Source organism: Micropterus salmoides, unplaced genomic scaffold (genome assembly GCF_014851395.1).
Source record: "Micropterus salmoides isolate LMB-PRFRI ecotype aquatic unplaced genomic scaffold, ASM1485139v1 Ms_hic_scaffold_542, whole genome shotgun sequence".
In the NCBI taxonomy this organism is placed as follows: Eukaryota; Metazoa; Chordata; class Actinopteri; order Centrarchiformes; family Centrarchidae; genus Micropterus; species Micropterus salmoides.
The window spans coordinates 1,196-9,219 of NW_024044285.1; the positions used below are offsets into that span (position 1 = coordinate 1,196).

General features: G+C 49.2%; 3 non-coding genes and 1 pseudogene across 3 annotated transcripts; all 4 read left to right on the plus strand.

The window, feature by feature from the left end:
- The first annotated feature begins 4,451 nt into the window (after positions 1 to 4,451).
- LOC119889555 lies at positions 4,452 to 4,628 on the plus strand (annotated as a pseudogene).
- Positions 4,629 to 5,597: 969 nt separating this feature from the next.
- LOC119889556 lies at positions 5,598 to 5,710 on the plus strand. Its single transcript, XR_005442094.1, has one exon. It is a non-coding gene; the product is annotated as a U5 spliceosomal RNA (small nuclear RNA).
- A 183-nt stretch (positions 5,711 to 5,893) lies between these two features.
- Positions 5,894 to 6,085, plus strand: LOC119889554. Its single transcript, XR_005442093.1, has one exon. It is a non-coding gene; the product is annotated as a U2 spliceosomal RNA (small nuclear RNA).
- A 969-nt stretch (positions 6,086 to 7,054) lies between these two features.
- Positions 7,055 to 7,167, plus strand: LOC119889557. The gene has a single exon (XR_005442095.1). It is a non-coding gene; the product is annotated as a U5 spliceosomal RNA (small nuclear RNA).
- Positions 7,168 to 8,024: the final 857 nt, after the last annotated feature.

Below are 8,024 nucleotides of genomic sequence, written 5' to 3' on the forward strand. Positions count from 1 at the left end.
CGCCAAATCCTGTGATTGGAGGAGAAGGACCAGTAGAGGCGGGAGAAGGGGAGGGCCTGCAGCTGCCCCACAAGTGGAGAACAGGGAAGAAGCAGTGGCAGTGCAGGCAGAAGGCGGAGCTAGCTCAGTGACTGGCTCAGAACAAAAATTTGGCCAGTCACAGAGTGATAGCGAGGATGTCCCCCTCCCCAATGCCCAGCCGGCCAAGAGACTAATTTCAGAATTGTCTTCTGAGTCTCCTGGAGCCTCGGAAAAGAGGGGAAGAGCTGAGAGCTACTCAGACAGTTCATCTGTGGAGGAGCCCAGAGTCTTCCCCTCCAATTCGCCTAATGAAGTCTCTTTTTTAACTATAGCTCTGCAATCAACCCCTAAGGACTCAAAGCTCAATGCACCCTGCGTCAGAGGCCAACTCCTAGAGTCCGAAAGGGAAATGGAGCTCAACCCCGTCATCTCTCACCCATGAGAATGAAGGAAGAGCTCCATTCACAAGAAATCCACTAACTGCTGTGTTTTTAAACATTTGAAATCCCCCTTTTTTTTTAGTCTTTTAAGATGTCATACCTGCAAATTTTAACCATACTCATGACACTCACCTTCTCAACTATCAATGTGAGGAGTGTGAAGTCGAGAGTTAGAGCCCAGATTGTTTTATCCTTTCTTAACTCTTTTAAGTCTGACGTGTTTTTAATACAGGAATGCGGCCTACCATTTTTAAAACACTACAGAGAATGGGAGGAGTTATGGCCACAAACGTCGATATGGAGCGGCTCAAATGAAAACAAAAATGATGGAGTGGCCATTTTAATAAAAAACCCTCTAGTCTTGGTGAAGGGCAGCACTGTGGTGAGAGATGGTCGGGCACTTTTAACACACTTGACTTTTATGGGGAAGGATTTTAACGTCTTAAATATTTATGGCTTTAATGACAAGAACGACAGGTATGACCTTTTAGAAGACTGCAGCCCCACATGCTAGGCAGGGCACCTTTAGTTGTAGGGGGGATTTTAATTGTATTTTAAGCAGGAACGACAGGAGAAGAATAGGGGACGATTTTAAAGTGGACAAGACTTCAGTTTTACTTCAAAGCATATGCAGTGATTTTAGACTTGTGGACTGTTTTAAAACCATGCATCCCAGAGAGGAGGGCTTCACCTGGTTCAGTAGTGATGGCACCCGAGCCTCTCGCATAGACTACATTTTATCACGTGATTGCCCACCAACCGATGCTAGATTGGAACCTGTTTTCTTTTCTGATCACGCAATTCTTTCCTGCACCCTTTCACTCTCTTCCGGTGTGACGGCAGGAAGTGGTCTGTGGAAGCTCAATTGCTCCCTGTTAGAAGACAGGGAGCTAGTTAGGCTGTACAGGGAGCAATACCGAGAGTGGCAGACCCTTCAAGACTTTTACGATACACGTGCACAGTGGTGGGAAATGGTGAAGGGAAAGACAAAGACGTTTTACAGACAGGCAGGGAAAAGAAAGAAAAAGAGGGACAACAGACGCATGTTGGGACTGCAGAAACGGCTTCAGAGGTATTTTAAACTAATCCAACATGGAATGGATTTTAATGAAGAGATAAAACAAATTAAAACAGAGATGTCGGTTTTAGCAGAAATTAATAGCAAAGGTGTGATTTTAAGAAGCAAGGAAAGGGAAATAGAGGAAGGAGAGAAGTGCACAAGATATTTTTTTAAGAAAATCGTAAATAAAGGGGGGCCATGTTGAGACTTAAAAAAGAAACGGGTGCACAGCTGACACAACAGAGGAAATCAAAGAAACTGTCGAACATTTTTACCGTGAACTGTACGCATACAAAACTGTTAACGGGGACACCATGACCGAAGTTTTAAAATCCATTGACCAAGCACAAACGACAACGTGCTTTTAACCCAAGATTTTACGATACCGGAATTAAACAAATGCATCAAATCTTTTAAGACAGGGAAGTCGCCGGGAGAAGACGGGCTTCCCTTGGAATTTTATCTGACATTTTGGGACATTTTAGCACCAGACTTGCTTGCTGTTTTTATGGATTTTGAACAAATGGACCGACTTCCTGACAGCTTTAGAGTAGGGATAGTGACTCTCCTTCACAAAGACAAAGACAAGACGGACTTGAAAAATTGGAGACCTATCACACTCTTAAATTTTGACTGTAAACTTTTTAGTAAACTTTTAGCCTCACGCATGTCCTTGTTTTTAGAAGATCTGATTCACCCGGATCAAGCCTGTGCCGTCCCGGGGAGGAAGATCACCGACAGCCTCGTACTGATCCGAGATACCATCTGTTACGCGAGAGACAGAAACATTCGGCTAGTAGTCCTGAATTTAGATTTTGAGAAAGCCTTTGATCGGGTCTCGCACCAGTACCTTTTCCAGGTACTGCAAAAAATGGGGTTCCCGAGAAGGTTTATAGCCTGGGTGGGACTGCTGTACCGGGAGATCAACAGCAAATTCATTGTTAACGGGCATCTGACAAGAGCAGTGGATATAAACTGCGGTGTCCGTCAGGGTTGTCCGTTATCTGCCCTCCTCTACGTTATCTGTATAGAACCACTGGCACAGACCTTGAGAAGGGACCAACGAATCCATGGGGTAGGAGTCCCAGGGAGCGGGGGACTCGAGACAAAATGTATTTTATATATGGACGACATCAACATTTTATGCACTGACCTTTTATCTGTCAACAGGACGCTGGACTTGACTGACTGGTTCGGACAGGCCTCTGGGTCAAAGCTGAACAGAAGCAAGACCCAAGCCCATTTTTATGGACCGTGGACAGCGACTGAGACGACAGGACTCCCCCTGACTGTGACCCAGACTGACCAAAAAATACTTGGGATCAGGTTTGATAGGGAGGGGGAGGGGAAAACAATTGGGCAGACATAGTAGGGAAAGTCAGGCAGAGACTAGGGTACTGGACACTTAGAGGACTGACTTTAGAAGGAAAGGTTTTAATCATCAAAGCAGTGATTTTACCTTTGCTTTTACTCATCAGTTCTGTTTTTATCCCGCCTAGGAGAGTGATCTTAGACCTGGAACGAGCCATCTTTTATTTTTTGTGGGGCTCCAAGTGGGAAAGACTGAGACGAAGCGTGATGAAGAAGCCAAAGGAGAAAGGAGGAAAAGGAGTGCCAGACCTGCACTTGTTCCTAGGAAGCAGATACACAGCACTACACATCGCAACCGCCACAGCCCCATCCAGAAACCCCAAGACCGCAGCAATGACACGGTTCTGGATGGGGTCCTACCTCAGAAAACTTAAGATCTTACCCACAAGTCTCAAAGTACCAGTGTCTTTTAACCTGCCACCAGCCTATGCTTTTATCCAGTCATTTTTAAGGCATTTTAACCTTGAGCAGGAGGAGTTGCAGGTTTTAACCACTCACCGCTCTCTCATTTCTGTTGTGCAGGAGCGGGAACCAGTGAGTCCAGTGCGCGGGCTTGCATTCGGCGAGCCCTCAACAGTTTGGCGCAACGTGAACCATCCAGCTCTTCCAAACAGACTCCGGGACCTGTCATGGATGGTGGCTCATGAGATCCTCCCAGTCAGGTCCGTAATGCACTCCCGGGGCATGTCGGCGCACTCAACTTGCCCCCGACCAGGTTGTGGCGCGCCTGAGTCGGTAAGGCATCTGCTCTGGGAGTGCAGCGCTGCCGTAGAACAGTGGGCAACGGCCGGCTCCTTGCAATTCCCGTACTTGCCAGCAAGGGAGGTCCTCACACCACAGCTGGTGCTGTACGGGGTGAGCCAAGGAAATCAGATACCAGCACGTACATTTGCCAAACAGTGGCTCACCCTAGCCGCCATCAAAGACGCCATATGGACCTCCAGAAACTTGCTGGCAAGAAAGCACATGCAGATCCCCCCCGTGGCTGTGATCCGGATGGCCGCAGCAACGGCCCAAACGGCCAGAGCTGCAGGCGGCGGGCCTAGGACACAGCCACAAAGAAGAATCGCCTCTGTGCCCATTCGGACGGAGGAGCCGGAGCCACACAAGGAAAGTTCAAGGCAGCGGCGGCCTGACCCTCCGGGTGAGGTTGGTGGGAAGGAGCTACAGGGTGAGGGTCTCCTCTGAGCGCCTGCACAAGATCCCGAGAGTCCAAATCTGTTTGGGGGAGCTGAATGAGTTCCCCTTTGATAGGGACTCACTACACTCCTGCACAACAGTGGACTTGGAGAAGAGCTTTTATTATCCATTTATTTTTGTGAGTTTTATTTTAACAAATGCACTCCGCTTTGAAGACTTTTTAACAGACACTCACAGACATGGACAAGCTGAAAACCATTTTATACCTTTAATTTATGACGTTATCTGTAATGCATTTTAAACACTTTTTTTAAATGTTGTTTTACAGAGAACATTTATCTATTTATTGACATGTTGTATTTTAAAAGGTAACTTGGAATTGACATATTATGAATCATGTTTGAATTGAGTGTCAATAAAATTTTTCTCAAAAGAAAAAAAATCTGTTCTTATCAGTTTAATATCTGATATGTCCCCTATAAGGGGGCAACATATTAAATGGATTTTTAGCACCGGGAGCTGAGACGAGGGGCTTGCTCCGTCCACTCCACGCATCGACCCGGTATTGCAGTGCCTCCGGGGGCGGTGCACCCTTCTCCTGCCTTGTGTAAAACCAAAATACTGACCCAAACGCAGAGGTTCGTCGCTCTGCCGGACGCCGGCCCGAAAAAGGCGCCAGTCGAGGGGGGGCGGCCAGCTGAAGCCTCGAAGAAGGCAGCGAGATTTGCACTTTATGATTGGCAGACGACGAGGGGATATTTGGGACCGGCATGGCTGTTAAATGTGCCCTGCACTTCCCCTCCCTTTCTCCCACTCGTCATCGAGAGCCCGAGTATTTCGGATGCTCGGTAGCCTGTGTCCAAAAGCCAGGCCTTCATTTCTCCGATTGGATAGAGCCTCTCAGAAGGTGGGGAGGGGACACTGCGGCGCCTCCGTAGGCCCGGCACGGTTGGCCAACACGGTGGAGGAACCGCAGCGTAGAAAGGATACAAGAAACTAAAACACCTCAAATGAAGCAAGAAAACCTGCTACAACTGCTAAATCGGTGAATAAAACACACTTACCTTCTCGTCTTTGGTCTGGTCAAGGTGGCAGTCCGGCAGAGGACAGGTAGGCAGTCCTCGGGACCAATGAATTCCTTGTTGCAAAAGTTTTTCAGCTACGGCAAAGTTGAAATTTTATTCACAAGGAATGAGGTGAATCTCCTCCCAGAAAAGCTGGTGACACAAAACGAAGCCCCAAACCGGCAAAGGTTTTAACCAGAAAGAGGAGGCCATTGCAGTCTTGGCCAAAAGGCCGAGAAGCGATCGGCCACATTTCCCCTCCCTTTCTCTCACTCGTCATCGAGAGGCTACAAGAGCCCGAGTCGTTCGGTAGCCTCTGTCCAAAAGCCAGGCCTTCGTCTCTCCGCAGCCCGATTGGATAGAGCCTGCCATGACCTGGGGAGGGGTAGGGGAACGGGCGTGGCCTGGTACTTGGGACTCGAGAGGCAGAGTGAGGCTTACCGTGAGGGTAGTGGCCGGGACGACTAGGCTCGTCGGCGGCTCTGGAGGAGGGGCCCGTACTTACTCGGGTTTCTCTTCATAACGTACAAGTCTTTCGCCTTTTACTAAAGACTTCCGTGGAGAGGGACGCCAATGAGTTAAAACTATTTTTGGCAGGCTCTGCCGTGTGGCCGAGCCTCGTGCGTTTGTGAAAAGGAAATAAAACGCCGCCCCCGGCAAGGTTGAGCGGTGCGACGAGGCGCGCTCGGGAGGAGGTGCTGAGACTCAGCCGTTGTTATGCGCAGTTGAAACCACTGCGCCACGGCAGGGGGAGAACTGCTCCGGGAGGTGGGCGCTGGAAGCAACCAGCGGGGGTTATCGCTTCTCGGCCTTTTGGCTAAGATCAAGTGTAGTATCTGTTCTTATCAGTTTAATATCTGATATGTCCCCTATAAGGGGGCAACATATTAAATGGATTTTTAGCACCGGGAGCTGAGACGAGGGGCTTGCTCCGTCCACTCCACGCATCGACCCGGTATTGCAGTGCCTCCGGGGGCGGTGCACCCTTCTCCTGCCTTGTGTAAAACCAAAATACTGACCCAAACGCAGAGGTTCGTCGCTCTGCCGGACGCCGGCCCGAAAAAGGCGCCAGTCGAGGGGGGGCGGCCAGCTGAAGCCTCGAAGAAGGCAGCGAGATTTGCACTTTATGATTGGCAGACGACGAGGGGATATTTGGGACCGGCATGGCTGTTAAATGTGCCCTGCACTTCCCCTCCCTTTCTCCCACTCGTCATCGAGAGCCCGAGTATTTCGGATGCTCGGTAGCCTGTGTCCAAAAGCCAGGCCTTCATTTCTCCGATTGGATAGAGCCTCTCAGAAGGTGGGGAGGGGACACTGCGGCGCCTCCGTAGGCCCGGCACGGTTGGCCAACACGGTGGAGGAACCGCAGCGTAGAAAGGATACAAGAAACTAAAACACCTCAAATGAAGCAAGAAAACCTGCTACAACTGCTAAATCGGTGAATAAAACACACTTACCTTCTCGTCTTTGGTCTGGTCAAGGTGGCAGTCCGGCAGAGGACAGGTAGGCAGTCCTCGGGACCAATGAATTCCTTGTTGCAAAAGTTTTTCAGCTACGGCAAAGTTGAAATTTTATTCACAAGGAATGAGGTGAATCTCCTCCCAGAAAAGCTGGTGACACAAAACGAAGCCCCAAACCGGCAAAGGTTTTAACCAGAAAGAGGAGGCCATTGCAGTCTTGGCCAAAAGGCCGAGAAGCGATCGGCCACATTTCCCCTCCCTTTCTCTCACTCGTCATCGAGAGGCTACAAGAGCCCGAGTCGTTCGGTAGCCTCTGTCCAAAAGCCAGGCCTTCGTCTCTCCGCAGCCCGATTGGATAGAGCCTGCCATGACCTGGGGAGGGGTAGGGGAACGGGCGTGGCCTGGTACTTGGGACTCGAGAGGCAGAGTGAGGCTTACCGTGAGGGTAGTGGCCGGGACGACTAGGCTCGTCGGCGGCTCTGGAGGAGGGGCCCGTACTTACTCGGGTTTCTCTTCATAACGTACAAGTCTTTCGCCTTTTACTAAAGACTTCCGTGGAGAGGGACGCCAATGAGTTAAAACTATTTTTGGCAGGCTCTGCCGTGTGGCCGAGCCTCGTGCGTTTGTGAAAAGGAAATAAAACGCCGCCCCCGGCAAGGTTGAGCGGTGCGACGAGGCGCGCTCGGGAGGAGGTGCTGAGACTCAGCCGTTGTTATGCGCAGTTGAAACCACTGCGCCACGGCAGGGGGAGAACTGCTCCGGGAGGTGGGCGCTGGAAGCAACCAGCGGGGGTTATCGCTTCTCGGCCTTTTGGCTAAGACTGCGATCGCCTCCTGTGTCTGGATAAAACTTTTGCCTGTTTGTGGCGAAGTGTTACCAGGTTTTTGGGAGGATACTCACATTATTCCTTGTGAATAAAATTTCAACTTTGTTGTAGTTGAAATTGTTTCACACAAAGGAATTCATTGGTTCAGAGGACTGCTTACCTGTACTCTGCCGGAATAACATCTCGACCAGGCCAAACAAGACAAGGTAAGTGTGTTTTATTCACCTTTTTAACATTTTTAGTAGATTTTATTGCTCTTTTTAGAGCATTCTTTTACCTTATTTTAGTTGACTTGGTTTTAGACTTTTTTAGGTGTTTTAGCTTCTTTTACCACTTTTACGTTGTGGTGCCTCCACCATGGCGGCCAACCATGCCGGCATGAGGAGGCACCACAGTGTCAGATTTACATTCAAAGAAAAAGATGGGAAAACCCTTGTTATGTCAAGGCTTGACTTCTCAAGGAAAATGATCCAGAACATTTTGAAATTCTCCCCGCAGGATATAAATTGTATTTTGACTCTGCCATTTGGAAAAGGTTTCGATGTGAGTTTTGTCTCTGCTGCCGTGTTCAGAGATTTCTGGACACGCTTCGAAAATGAAAAACCCCAGTTTACTGCATTTAATGTTGAGAAACTGACTGAT